The 14,128-nt window shown below is 35.4% G+C and overlaps 1 protein-coding gene and 1 non-coding gene across 2 annotated transcripts in view; one reads left to right on the plus strand and one right to left on the minus strand.

The window, feature by feature from the left end:
- PDE11A (phosphodiesterase 11A) overlaps positions 1-14,128 on the plus strand; it is a 431,148-nt gene that overhangs the window by 146,046 nt on the left and 270,974 nt on the right. The window lies entirely within an intron of this gene.
- LOC126010239 (small nucleolar RNA SNORA26) lies at positions 12,189-12,308 on the minus strand. The gene has a single exon (XR_007496342.1). It is a non-coding gene; the product is annotated as a small nucleolar RNA SNORA26 (small nucleolar RNA).

Genomic DNA, 14,128 nt, shown 5'->3' on the forward strand with positions numbered 1-14,128 from the left:
TTTCCCCTTTCAAGCCTCTTCTTCACTGACAGGGATGGTGTTTGCTAAATGAAGGTTTCAGGATTATATAGTGGCTGGAGTTTTTTAAGCTAAGCAGGCATTTTGCATCTAGAGTACTAAGCAATGTGGCAGTGAGGACTATAGGATGTGGTTACCCTATGTACTCTCCTGAGCTGCACCTTAGCATAGGGGTACCTTTCCTAAAAAGCAACTGACAGTGAAAGCTTTTTTTTTTAACATAGATTGAATTGATGAAGAAGAATAAAGGAGAGAGGGAAAAAAGAAGTAGAGGGAAGAAGAAAGAGAGAAAAATGAAAAAAAAAATGGTAGTAGAGATTTGCCACATGTTCAATGAGTGAGACTTGTAGCGTAAGTCTGTGGTGTGCCATTGACTGTTCCAGTGTCTCAATGATCATATGCTTTGGGTCCAAATAGAAGACATAAACAAAAGGTAGTGAGTAAATTCAAGTATTTTATCAAGATATTGACATAATGGGCATTGTATATGGGATCCAGTATGATTGAACACCTAGGTTTAAAATTAGGGTGTCCACCCTTTGTTTTTGAGGTCCCCTGTGAACAAAGAAGCTGAAGAGTTATTTCATACTTGTTAAGATTAAGGCATTAAAGCATATTGTTAATATTCACTGCAGAGGGTGTCCAGGCTTCCAATCATATTCTGCACCTGGTCCTGTGGATAAATACATTAGAATATTATTATAGACCTTTGTGGTTAGAGGTTGATTGCATACCTATTTACTCAAAACTGCTGTTTCCATAGTTGCTGTTTTCTTTATGTTATAATGGGTAATCACATCTTTGTGTTGCTACCCTTCCATTTCATTTGAACATTTCTTCTTATTATATACTGGCACCTATGACAAAATCACTCCCTTTACCAATAGTCTTCAATGTTAAAAGTCATGTATGTAAAAATATTTGCTCATTTGACAAAATACTATAAGTGGCAAGTTATACAGTAAGGCAACATTTTCTAAGAATCATAAATTGCTGAGAACAAAAACACATCTCAAAATGCAAAGGATGGCCTGAAGTTGGCCCATTAGTCAGCATAGTGATGCGTTTTGGTATATCAATAGATAGGAGGAAGAGAGAGATTATTGGGTTTCATATTTTATAGACATACATCAAAGTCAGTTGCATAAGAATCAATGTCAGATGATTGTGGAATGTGTGTGTGTTGGGAACAGATTCAGAAAGTCCAGGAACTCCCTAACTTGACTTGGTAATGGGACATTCATGCAGTGAGTGTATATTAGAGCCAAAGAGTAAATGTTGGCAGAAAAGAGAGGGGACTTTAGATGAGACATACTGCAGTCAGATTCTTGAAGAAATTGTGTGTGTGTGTGTGTGTGTGTATGAGTGTGTGTGCATTAATGAAGACTAATAGACTCAGAATAAAACATTGCCTGAGTGTTCCAGTTCTTCATGCCCATGTAGTTAGCATGGATTCCAAGTAGAGTAGACCAAAAATTTTTGAGTACAGATGGATAAAGAGAAGGAAAAACTTCTAAAAGAAGACACTGCAAATAAATACTCTCCTTCCCATTTCCCTTTCCATGAGCTTCAGTACAATCATCAAAAAATTATGGAATGGGGCCGGGAAGGTGGCGCTAGAGGTAAGGTATCTGCCTTACAAGCGCTAGCGTAGGACGGACCTTGGTTCGATCCCCCAGCGTCCCATATGGTCTCCCCAAGCCAGGGGCGATTTCTGAGCTCATAGCCAGGAGTAACCCCTGAGCGTCAAACGGGTGTGGCCCAAAAACCAAAAAAAAAAAAAAAATATTATGGAATATTTTGGTAGTATCAATTGTATTTTGGAACATTTTTGAATGCCAGAAACTTTCTTCAAAACCTCTCAAGTTCAAATTGGAACTTTGCAATTTGTCTCTTATATTTTAGGCTTCATATTTTACTTGGAATTTTTCTAAGATCCATAATTTTTATTGAGTTTTCTTTGCTTAATTTTAATGTAAACAGTGAAGTGCAATTGATTTAAGATATTTCTCTTAATAAAGCCTAAAATGCATTTTCTTACCTGTTGATTATATCTTATGTAGTCAGAAGATTTCTAACAATAAATCTGAAACTAACATTTTACTACAGACTTTTTTGAGAAGTATTGTAAACTTAAGAATTAAAAAATGTTTGAGCTCCTTTTTAGCTTAAAAAATACTTAGGAGAGGGATTTTTCCACTCTGCAGGAGCCTGTGTTTCTTGAACATGTATCCCCCTCTCTCATTCTCTCCTCTTAAATTTCTCTCTGTGAATTTCTTTAAATACAATTTTCTTACTTCAATAAAAAGTTCAGAGGATTATGAGCTATAACTTAAGATTTATTTCCCCCACCCTAGAAATGGAAAGGGTGTTGCTGAGGTTAGCTTGGTGTTATTCAGAATTGCTGCAAATGATACACATGCAAGATGAAATTAGCCAAATCTAATATAAAATTCATATAAATTATGTTTTCAGTTTTAGAAATGGTCTCTGTTTTGGTTTCTGTTGTCTTCATTAACTCTGTAAATTGAAATAGATTCAGAGAGATTTTGTTTTGTGCTCTTTTATTTCTCAAAATAGTAACAGTTGGCACAACTAAAATTGTGCTCCAGGATAGAGTAGATATCTATATTTCTTATCCTGGTTAATATTTTTTTAATTTTAAAATTTTATTTATTTACAGAAAATGCATCACATAATTGACATAGTTGGTTAGAATACATTTGTTTCCAGGTAAGTGAAAGCAAAATTATCAGGAAAAAATGGAAAAGAAAAATAATAAAATAGAAGAGAAGATAAAAATAAGAAAGAAAAAAGAAAAAGTATAGTATCAGGTCATTTGTGAAAATTACCATATCACCAATAAAAACATTAATACAATGGGGTTTACTAAGCTTTTGTTATTATATGTCGATCCTGTTAAATTGGGGTACTGCTTTAGGCATGACAGCATCAAACAAGTGAAATTGTACAGAAATTCAAAGGTACGATACTATGAATTTTAGGGTCATATACTCAGCTGCAGTGCATTCTGGAAGAAAGCCTGGTTTCAATATGGTGATGTGAACATTGTTACAGCTTCCAGACTTTCCTGGAAGAAGGAAGATAATGGGGAAAGTACCTGCACTTGCTCCAAGGAAAGCACTAGTGATATCAGCTCAACATCTGGCATACCTGAAGTGTGGTCAGATCAGTGTCTGCAGGGAAATGTAGATGGTCAGTGATTAGGCAGGCTGTCGAGGAAACAGTGATTCTGGGTGATGGAGGCTATAAGTGTGGCTTTGGCAGTAGTAGTCTCTCCTCCTAAGACAGCCAGCTTTGTGCTGCATGGGCTGGTGTAGCCATAATCTTTCACAGCTTGGCTAATATCTCATTCAAGAAAAGTGTGATTCTATGGAGCTGGCCTGGTTCAAACATGGCAACTACATTTGTCAATATTTATATTTATATAAGGCATTTTCTTTTTTTATATATAAGGCATATATCCTTTCAGATTTAATTTATAGACTGCTTTGAAGAATTCATTATATATTTAACATAGATTGCATTAGCAGTCACTATATGACAGGTATTATACTGGGTTTTCATAAACATCAATTCAATGCTCTTGAACCCAGAAATATTTTTAGGGATAGATTTTAAATTTTACGATATTTTAAGTAAGTGAAGTGACACTGAACATTTGATATAAAAGAAAGTTTTATATTATTCTCAAGAATTTTTATAAAATTCTTGTGTAAACTTGTTATTTGACTTCATTAAAGAGATAAATAATAAATACAATTAACAAAATAATAAACAAATTGGGGCCGGAACGGTGGCACAAGCAGTAGGGAGATGCCTTGCATGCACTAACCTAGGACAGATTGTGATTAAATCCCTCCTCCCCCATAATTCATATGGTCTCCAAAGCCAGGAGCAATTTCTAAGCACATAGCCAGGAGTAACCCCTGAGCATCACTGGGTGTAGCCCCAAAATCAAAAATAAATAAATAAATAAAAATAAACTATTTATTTTGAAACCAACACCCTCAATGCAATTGAAGCTCTCACTTAAAATGGAAGAATAGAAATAAAAAAAAAAATTGCTGCTAAGACTTCTGTGAGATGCAGGTGAGATGTAATTCCAGGGACAAGAAAAGATAAGCTAATTTTGTTAGTCTGTACATACTGCTATAGTAACTTTCTTCATATTATTAGACCAAGATATCTCAAATTTAATAGTCTTTATCTTTGGAAAATAAAATATTCTAGGTAGAAACCTTTTTATTTATTTTTTTTGCTTTTCGGTCACACAAGGTGATGCTCAAGAGTTACTCCTGTCTATGCGCTCAGAAATTGCTTCTGACTTGGGGGACCATATGGGACGCTGGGGGATCGAACTAGGCTAGCGCATGCAAGGCAGATGCCTTACTGCTTGCACTACCTCTCCGACCCCTTAAGTAGATATCTTGAGAGTAGGATCTATTTCCACTGAAAGCTCTTGGTGTTCACAGGACTCAGTTTCTACACATAGAGAATAATTTTTTTTAATTTAGGTTATATGTTTGAGATGACCACATAATTCTTTTTTGGGTCAATGAGTACCAGACACAACATTTATACCATAACAGTCTGGGGAAAAGCTGTTCCAACCATATAGAAATTTCACCTTGAATTACAGTCTATAGCTACTGTAGAGCTTGAGAATAAAGTCCTAATGAGCTGACATAAAGGGTAAGGGCAGTATTTTAAAAAAACATCCAAGCTCTTATCTGGTACCAACAGAAGCTAGGTTTTTCTCTGTAATTTTAATTATATGAACAAATTTCTTCTTTGTTGCAAATCAAATAATTCTGCATGTAAAATGATACACATACCATGCTTTCCTTATTCTGTTAGCTAGGAATTAGCAAAAAAATAACTTATCACAATTTCTGCACTTGTAGGACACAAACCTGTATTAGTGCTGCAAATAAGATTGGCTTTCAATTAAGTTTTATTACTCATCCCCATTACCAAGAGTATGAAACAAATTCTGATTATGTTAGAGAAACAGTATTATTTTTCATATGTCTATGGAAAAAAATACAAAAACTTATCACAGGTAGAAGTCATCAAAAGAGCATAGTATTGGTAATTTAGAAAAATGAATATATTATGCACCTATGTATAAAATTTGTGATGGTTGTGAGCTTTTGAAAGTTGTTATATATTTAGTTACACACATATAAATTGTACATTTTCCTATTGTAAATATTTATTTTTATTACTAATTATGTTTTATAGTTTTATATTTTTAGCTTATATAGTAATAATTTATTACTGCCTCAGTGGTTTTAGCCTGTTTTACACTGTGACATATAATGTTGAGTTTTCATTAAGCTTTATTGCATCTAGCTCCTATTTTTAAAATCTATTGTTAAACTTACATTGATAGTAGATTAGGTAACATGGTTAAAATATTGTTTTTGATGTACATACTCATTGTACCTTTCCATCTCCAACATACCCAAGATCCTTCACCATTGTCTTTATATCACTTCTAGTTCACTTCTTCCTTTTTTATTCACTTTTACCTGCTTCATTCAAAAACACATTTTCTTTTTTCGTATTTTCTATGAGTTAGGAGTAGCAGTTAGGTTTCAAGATCTTTTACTGCTGCTATAAAGGTGTTGACTGGTGCTCCAGACTCCAGTTAAAGAGATGACTGGGAAATGATCTGCTTTCAAGCTATTGTGGCTCTTGGCAGTTCTCCCAGTTTAGAGACTGTTGGAGTAAAAACCTATATATCTTGTTGACTGCTGGTCAGAGGTCCTGCTCAAATACAAATACTTATTATCTGGTTTTGACATAAGTCAGCTCACAAAATGTCAGCTACTTTGTAAAACTCACACTGGATAGAGTCTTTTATAGTCCATTCCATGAAACATTGTCTCATATATATATAATCAAGGACATCTTTGCAGGGTTCCATCGTTAGAAACAAATTGAAAGTCCTGCCTACACTTGGTGAAAGGTAATCATAAAAAAGGTGACCAGGAGAGGAGAATCAAGGGGGTTCCCTATATTTTCCCACCATTTCTCTTACCCTTTAAATCTTTATACTAAACTTGTTTTTGTTTTGTTTTTGGGTCACACCAGGCAGCGCTCAGGGTTTATTCCTTGCTCTGCGCTGTGAAGTCAAAGTCGCTTCTAGCAGGCACGGGGCACCGTTTGGGATGCCAGGACTCGAACCACCATCTGTTTGAATCATCTGTGTACAAGGCAAACGCCCTACTGTTGTACTATCTTTTCACCCCACTACTGAACTATTTCTGTCATGCCTGCTTGTCAACTTCATTTGTTTCTCAGTCATTGACCTTTTGATTAAATTTGAGGGTTTTCTGATTGAGTAAAAGAATTCTTGCTTATGAAGAACTTAGTAATTATAATGCATCTTGCAAATAGTTTTCCCCAGTTTTTTTGTTTGTTTTTTTGGGGTTCACACCTGGCAGTGCTCAGGGGTTACTCCTGGCTCTTAGCTCAGAAATTGCTCCTAGCAGGCTCAGGAGACCATATGAGATGCCAGGGTTTCAACCACTGTCCTTCTGCATGCATGGCAAACACTACCTCCATGCTATCTCTCTGGCCCCTTCCAGTTTTTTCTTTTAATATTATTTTATACTTTGAGATAATTTCTATTTCAAATGTAACTTATGTTTCATATTTAGTGAGTCTCATGTGTTTAGTATGTTTTGAAAAGACCTTCACAATTGAAAACTTCGTTGGAGATGTTTTCAAGTGAGGGTTTCATTTCATCTACTGAGTTTTTCAGTCTTATTCAGTCCTATTTCAGTTTGGAGTTTTCTTATTTCTATCTTTATATCCTCTTGATTCTTATTTGTAGTTCATTTAGCTTGATCCAGCTTTCTTTGAGTTTTAAGAGGTTCCTCTATAATTCTTTTCTAAACTCCTCATCTAAGAGACTAATTCAGTGGTTTGCACATTTTGGGTTATCAGAGATGCCTTCTTCATTCTCTATGCATGGTGTTGGCCTGCATTACTGTTCTATTAGTATACTTGTAATGTGGTGTTTTCTCAGTGATGTGCTGGTGTTCATTGGCTTGAAGATGTGTGTGGCTGCTAATCAAAGTGGAGTGGCCATGCTCCTCTGGGTCTGCACCTAGTGGGTAGAGGCAGCCTACCTTTGCTGGTATGCCCTCAGGAGATCTTCTCTGCTGTGCCCTCAGGGTCTCTTCTGGGTGGGGTGGATATGTCTGCTCATGGAGCAGAGCAATGACCTTTTAAAATTTCTCCTATTTGACAAGCACAGGGCAGGAGTCTCTTTTAAAATCTTATCTTCAATAATTTCTGGGATTTCTCTCTTTGGGAAATGAATTGATTTTACCAAATGATGTATGAATTCATATGTCAGACCACAATCAAACTCACAAGCACAAGGGTAGTGCCAAGCCTTGCATAAAATAGAAAGTTTTTAAAGATGGAAGGGGGTAGGATAAGGGTATTAGCAAAAGAGAAAAAAAAATTATTTTAGGGAAAACCATCATTCTTCAGAAGAAAGCCAGGCATTGGTATGACCTCACTGGTGTTAACCAGGATACTCCAGATCCAATGATTTGAGGTAACACTTTTGGAAGTGACTTAAACTGTAATAACATTAGGTATTAAGTAGCAGTGGGTCTGAGCATTAATAACTTAATTTGTGTCTGTTTCTCATATTTTTTTTTTTTAAGAATTTTCTCCTTCTGATCAAACTCAGTCTGGAAGATTTTGCCTATGACAAACTTCCTTCCTGATTTCCTGTGCTTCAATTCCTCTGAAACAAAGGAACCCTTCTGTACTGAGTCAGATTCACAAACTCCAAGGGTGCATTTCCCTGTCTCAGCATCCACAAACTCAGGGAAATTGCATCCTTGTTCTTTACAAAGAAATGGGCATAAGGCATGAGTAACCAGAATAAAAATGACTGTGAAAGCCACTATGAGATTTTTACTGCCTTTATAGCTGTAACTTCTCCATAAATATTATTTATTTCAGAATCTGCTGCTCAAGTAATATATACCCAGAAAAAATTCTTAGACTCTTTGATTAAAGTGGTAAATTTTAATGACTTTCAGCAAAGCAGTATGGTGCCTGATTTTGTTTGTTTGTTCAGAGTAATACTGAACAGTGTTCAGAACTTGCTCCTAGCTCTGTATTCAGGAATCACTCCTATCTAGGCTTGGACTTCCATCTGGGGTAGGAGAAAAACTAAGGACAGCTTCATGCAGGACCAGTGCCCTATACTATCTATACTATCTAGCTCAAGAAAGTGTCTGCATTATGACTTTATCTGTATATCTCGATCAACAATTTGGGAGAAGTTGAAAGTCCAGTACATGAGGTCCCTGAGTAAGTTTTTTGGCTCAAATGATGACACTATTTGCAGGGTTTTTCTTTGACTAGCACAGCTCTTACAACTCGGTTCCCAAGGACACTTTAAACACTGGGAATTAACATGCCTATAGCCACAGTCCAAATTCTGGACTGTACTCTCATGCATTCAAAGTTTTGAATGCATCTTTGTTGTCGCTGGCCAACAAATACAAGGTCTTCCTGAGAGCAGGCTATCAGAGAAGGGGGAGAACAAAGAATCTCTTAAGAATTGTAAACCCCAAGTTATGAACTAAATAACCTGTGACTGTCACACAGATTATTGGCAAAATACAGTGAGAAGAAATCTCTGCTATTTAAAAAAATGTTTTCCCTAATTTTTAGTTTTGCTTTTATTTTTTTCTCCTCAATAGTCAACTGCTTGTCACAATATAATTTGTTGATTAACCCATGCCTTTCTCATGGATCTGTAACGTCATTGTTGTCTGTTGCTAATCTGTTGTAGATGCTGGTTCTGAAACTTCTGGATATTGCATATTTCATTATGTTGTATGATTATCACATCCCAGTACGATTTTCTATTTCTTGCATCAAAACTTTACTTTTTACTTGTTTTGGAGCTTATTTTTTTCATCTAGTGAGAGACAGTCTCCCAAGCAATGCTCAGGAGTCCTGAAATTACTCTTGGTGATACTCAACCAATTGAGTCAGTTGACTCAATGGTTGGCCCAGTGATATGATACTGCTCAAGTCCAGTTGTGGTAGCAGATACCAGGCACTTCTCAGCCCCAACCCCAGTAGTACTCAGGGCCTCCAGGGTTGTAGTTGGTGGTGCTGGAGGGAGACCTATGGTTCTGAGGATATGATTAGGGCTCTCATGCATGCAAAGCATTTTTTCTAACTCTTTGAGCCATTACCCAGATCTGTCACCTTTTTAGTGTTGGTTATTGTAGTATAACTTTTATTCCATTTAATTTTAGACTTTTTTTAATAAAAGAAAATTTAAAATTTAAGAAGACTCAGGGAATACCTTAGTGACAAATAGTATCTGCCTTGCTTCCTGTACACTGCATGCAGTTGCAGGAACTTTTGATCTTTTGTCCCCTGGCACCATTGCTCATGTATGAACTTTGGACTCATGAATTTATATTAAAACAACCCTGGTGAACATCACAACCAAATATGTGAGCATCTCAATTAATCCTGTGTATGATCCCTAGTGCTCTAGAAATAAATTAAATAATAATAATAAGAAGGGAGGCTGATGAAAAAAGTGAAAGAAAAATAAAATGTATTGTTAACATGCTTTTCTATAATGGAAAGACCAGCAATACTGAATAACTCCCCAACAGAATTTTAGAGCCTTCTTTAAACAAACTAAATCAGGGTAATGGACATGAAAAACAGAAATGTTAGATAAGGAAGTTATCCCAGAGAAAAGAGAAAAAATAAAACAAATCTCAAACATCAAAAAATCTACAGAAACCCTAAAAATGATCAGAAAAATTAAAATTAGATTTTAGAAAGGTATGATATAGAATTATATTTTTCTTCTATCTTCATCCTAACTTTACTATATAATTGTAGTAAGATAATTTATTTTCAAATTTAGTATAGTTTCAATAAATGCAACCAGTTGCTTTTTATGAGCACAGCAAGGACAGAGATAATAAAATTATTCTTTTAACTTGCTTTGCTAAAATCTTTCCTAAGAAATTTTAGTTTTGGGTCTAGGGTCACTCAGACCTCAGGAGACATGGCCAAGTTTATACCATCTGACTTGCCTTGAACACCTATATTTTGGAGCCTCTTTTTTCTCCAGATTCTTCAAATATTCTGGGGTTTCTAGATCTACCAAGGGACTGTACTGACCTCTTAGAAGACTACACTTTTGTAAGCAGTGACTGTCTTTGTTGGATCTATGAGATCAGCCTCAACTTCCTAAAGTAGTGTAGTCTCTGATGTTCTAGTCTCTGTGATACAAACATAATTCAAAATAAACATTAGAAAAGAAAAGATTTCTTTTTGTATCTGTGCAAAGATACTGGTATGAGATAACAATACTTACTAAAGGTCTTTTCATTCTAATGTTATCATGGAGTAAAAAAATAATGTTTCACACTAGTCATTCAAAATGTACAATTTACCTACCAGGTTGTTTCAGATTACAATTAACTCAAGAAATAAAAAGGTTGAAGCCAGTAAAATAGTATAGTGGACATAGAGCTTGCCTTATTTATAGTTAACCTGGTTTTAATCCCTGATATTCTATGTTAGCCCCCAGATATTGCCAGAAGTGATTTCTAAGTGCAGAGTCAGGAGTAAGTCCTAATTATCACCAGTTGTAGGATTGAAGGAAGGAAAGAAAAAAGAAGGAAGTAATGAAGGAAGAAAAAAAGAAAGAAAAGATGAAAGGAAGGAAAAGGGGGAAAAGAAAGGAAAGAAGAAAGATAAGAAAAGGAATGTAAGAAGGAAGGAGAGAAGGGAAGAAGGAAAGGAGGAAGAAAGGAAGGAAAGAAAAAAGGGAGAGAAAGGGGAGGAAAGAAGGGAAGGAGGAAGGTAGGAAGAAAAGAAGGAAGAAAGAGGGGAAGAGAAGGAAAATAATTTATTAAATTTGAAAAAGGCAAACCATTTTTTTCAAACAAAAGATTATATTTGTCCTTGATGGTTCATTTAGTCCCCTGAAGAAAATCATTATCTGGTGTCAAGGATCTTTATGAGAGAAATTTGTTTTCATAATTTCTGTAAATTCTTATCGGTTTCACGCTACACCTATGAGTATTTGTCAAAGTACTTTACTGTGGAATCCTCTGAACACAGAAATCAGAGTCTATAATCATTATGTGCACCTGTCTTAACTAAATGTTTGGACTTCCAGTATTTGATAAGACTCAAGACTTTATCTTACTTAAAAAATTGGTTTACTTTTATAGGAAGATTCTTCGATTTTCATTTTAAATGAATCAATTTTCAGTACTTGTGGGGGCAAACGATTATGATCATGGAGATAATTTTTTTTCAGAGGCTAAGATGTTCCCATTTTCTAAGCTCCTATGGGAAGTTTTGGAAGGAGTTCACCTTTTTCTGGAACTATGCCTTTGGTTCTATAAAAGGTAAACATATTTATTCTATGTTAACATAGTATTCTTCAATACTGATATGTTTTTCAATATAAGATGGAAACAATATTCTTCTATTGTATAATAAGTGCCCCATTCAACTGCAATTAAAATCTTACAGAGAGGACTTAGACTATTTTAAGGGCAGGCATTAGTAAAGAAAGCAACATAGATATAAATGACAAGGACTTTGATTTCCAACCCAAGAAACAAAACATAAATACACCCAAATCCTAAATTTAATATCTCATGTAAGAACTATGAAATGGCCATGTAATCTTTTCTAAAATAGTCATTACTAACTTAAAAAAAAAGCAAGCCAAAAGAATCACTGAAGATGACAGGTTCACCCATAATCAAATCTCACTTTCCAAAATGCTTTGAGACTGAAAAACCCTGCATACTGAACTGAGAACAATGAATTATATTTGAAAACACTTTATCAAGAGAAAGAAAAAAGGAAGAAAATAGTATTCTTGATATTAAAAAATCCTGTAAAGATAAAAAAAATCTGTCTTATTATTTGTTGAGAGAGAAAGAGATACCAAGAGCACTATTAGGAATCTGGCTTAACTAAACATGATCTTACTTGTAAGAATCTTGTTCAGAATTTCCCTGGGACTCTATTTCTACCTTTCTGACTCCTCCTGCGAGCAATAGTTGTACTCACATTGCCTCTTTTTTTAAATTTATTTTTATTAAAGCTCAGACAGGTCTAAGGAAGAGTTTGTAAGATCTCCTCTCTGGGTTTAACAGAACCTTTCTTTACCCTCTACACTAGCTTCTTAAAGCACTGAGTCAGCCTTAAGAGGGCACTTGCTGCAGACGCCAGCGCCTCTAAGCAGCTTCTTCGTGGTGTCCGGGAAACCTTCACGGGGAGAGAGCGGGAACACGAAATGGGCGGAAAGACGGAACAATATTGTAGAAATGAATTACCACACACAATGCATGGGGACTTGCGTCTAGAAAGACAAAGACAAATTTATTTCTTGAGCTGGGTAACTTTTAAGGGGTGAGCTCTGGAATGTGGGGTGTAATTTTGGAGATCAAAGAAAATGGGAGATGGTCAGGGAAACAGAATGAAAGGCCATGGCTAAAATCTGCATATTAAAGAACCAATACTGAAGGTGAAAAGAAATTTCTGTTGTGGGTTAGCTTTGTTTTGGGTAAGCAGGAGAAAGCAGGTAATTTTCAGGGAAGTGGGAAGAGAGAGAAATGTTTTCGAGTTTTGGGGAAAACCGAAAATTGCTTTACTCATGAGCTAAGTTTTGGAAAAAACATGATCTTGGCGCCAAGGTAGCAGAGATCACAGAGAACTGGTCAGTGGGAGACTTTTGGCGGGATTTGATACTGTGCTTCTTTGTTAGAAAGAAATATTGAGGCCTGATTTCTAATAATGGTCAAAAATAAAGAGAAAGATAGTTACAGCCACGTTTAGAATTATAGCCAAACAATCCATGCAAAGGGTCAACTGATTTTGACTACTCTAAGCAGGCCTTTTTGGCAAATAATTCTTTTTCAGGAGAGCACTACACCTAAGAAGGTTGAAAAGCGCTTCTGATGTGTGCCCTTCCTGAGTGGGGTGTAACAGGCACTCATAAAGGTATCCTCGTTTTTTCATGAATCAGCTTTACTTGTATTTTATGTATTTATTTATTGGCAGGCCACACCTGGCAGTACTTTGGGGATGCTCTTTTCTCTCTGTCTAGAATTTACTCCTGATGGTGTTCAGAAGACTTAATAGTCTTAATAGTCTTAATAGGAGCAGGCATCAAACAAGGCATGCACTCAACCTATACAGCTCTATCTCTCTGGTCCTAAAATTTTTCCTTTTTTGTTTTGTTTTATTTTAGGGGCAATTCCAAGTGGTTTTCAAGTAACCTGAGGGGCACAACTTGTGATACTAAGTCACTTGGGCTGGTAGTTCAATATAGGAGTCCAAGGATGTGTGGTGCTGCTTAGACTCTGTGGTTCCAAAGACAACCAGAATCACCTTGATGGTGCTTGAAGACATTCAACACCCAGTGATGCTTAGTGGCCAAGCTACACTCAATGGTGTTCATGCAGTCTTGTGGTCCAGGGTAAATTAGGTCAGGCACATGCTCTAAGACCTATAGTATTTCCCAGACCCCGTATATTTTCTTTAATATTCACACATTTTTCTTATATTTTGAAATATACAAAATTAAAATAATTTGAATAATGATATTTGTACTAATAATAATTCCACAAATAGCTAATGGTCTTTTAATGTTTAAATTCTAGCAATAATTAATTTTATTCTAATTTTTTTATTTGTGTATTTTGCCTGCTTAACTAACTAGCCATTTATGCATCTTATTTCATTTTCTTTTTACAAACCATGTTTTTATTTATTATCCTACTGGTTTTCCCATTTTTCTTTTTTAAAAAAAATCTCACATTTTACTTAAGGTTTACATTATTATTATTGTCTATTAAATATCTAGTTTTACTATTTATATAAAATTTGTTCAGCAAAATAATCAGTAAGGGATGATAATATATTTATAACAGACTGACATTGGGGGTAAAATGTGTAAAGTGTAGATGGGGTCAGTATAGCATCTAGATTTTGAAGACAACTTTCTAGCTTCTTAGCTGGACAGAATGATACA

This window comes from Suncus etruscus, chromosome 5, assembly GCF_024139225.1.
Source record: "Suncus etruscus isolate mSunEtr1 chromosome 5, mSunEtr1.pri.cur, whole genome shotgun sequence".
Taxonomy (NCBI): domain Eukaryota; kingdom Metazoa; phylum Chordata; class Mammalia; order Eulipotyphla; family Soricidae; genus Suncus; species Suncus etruscus.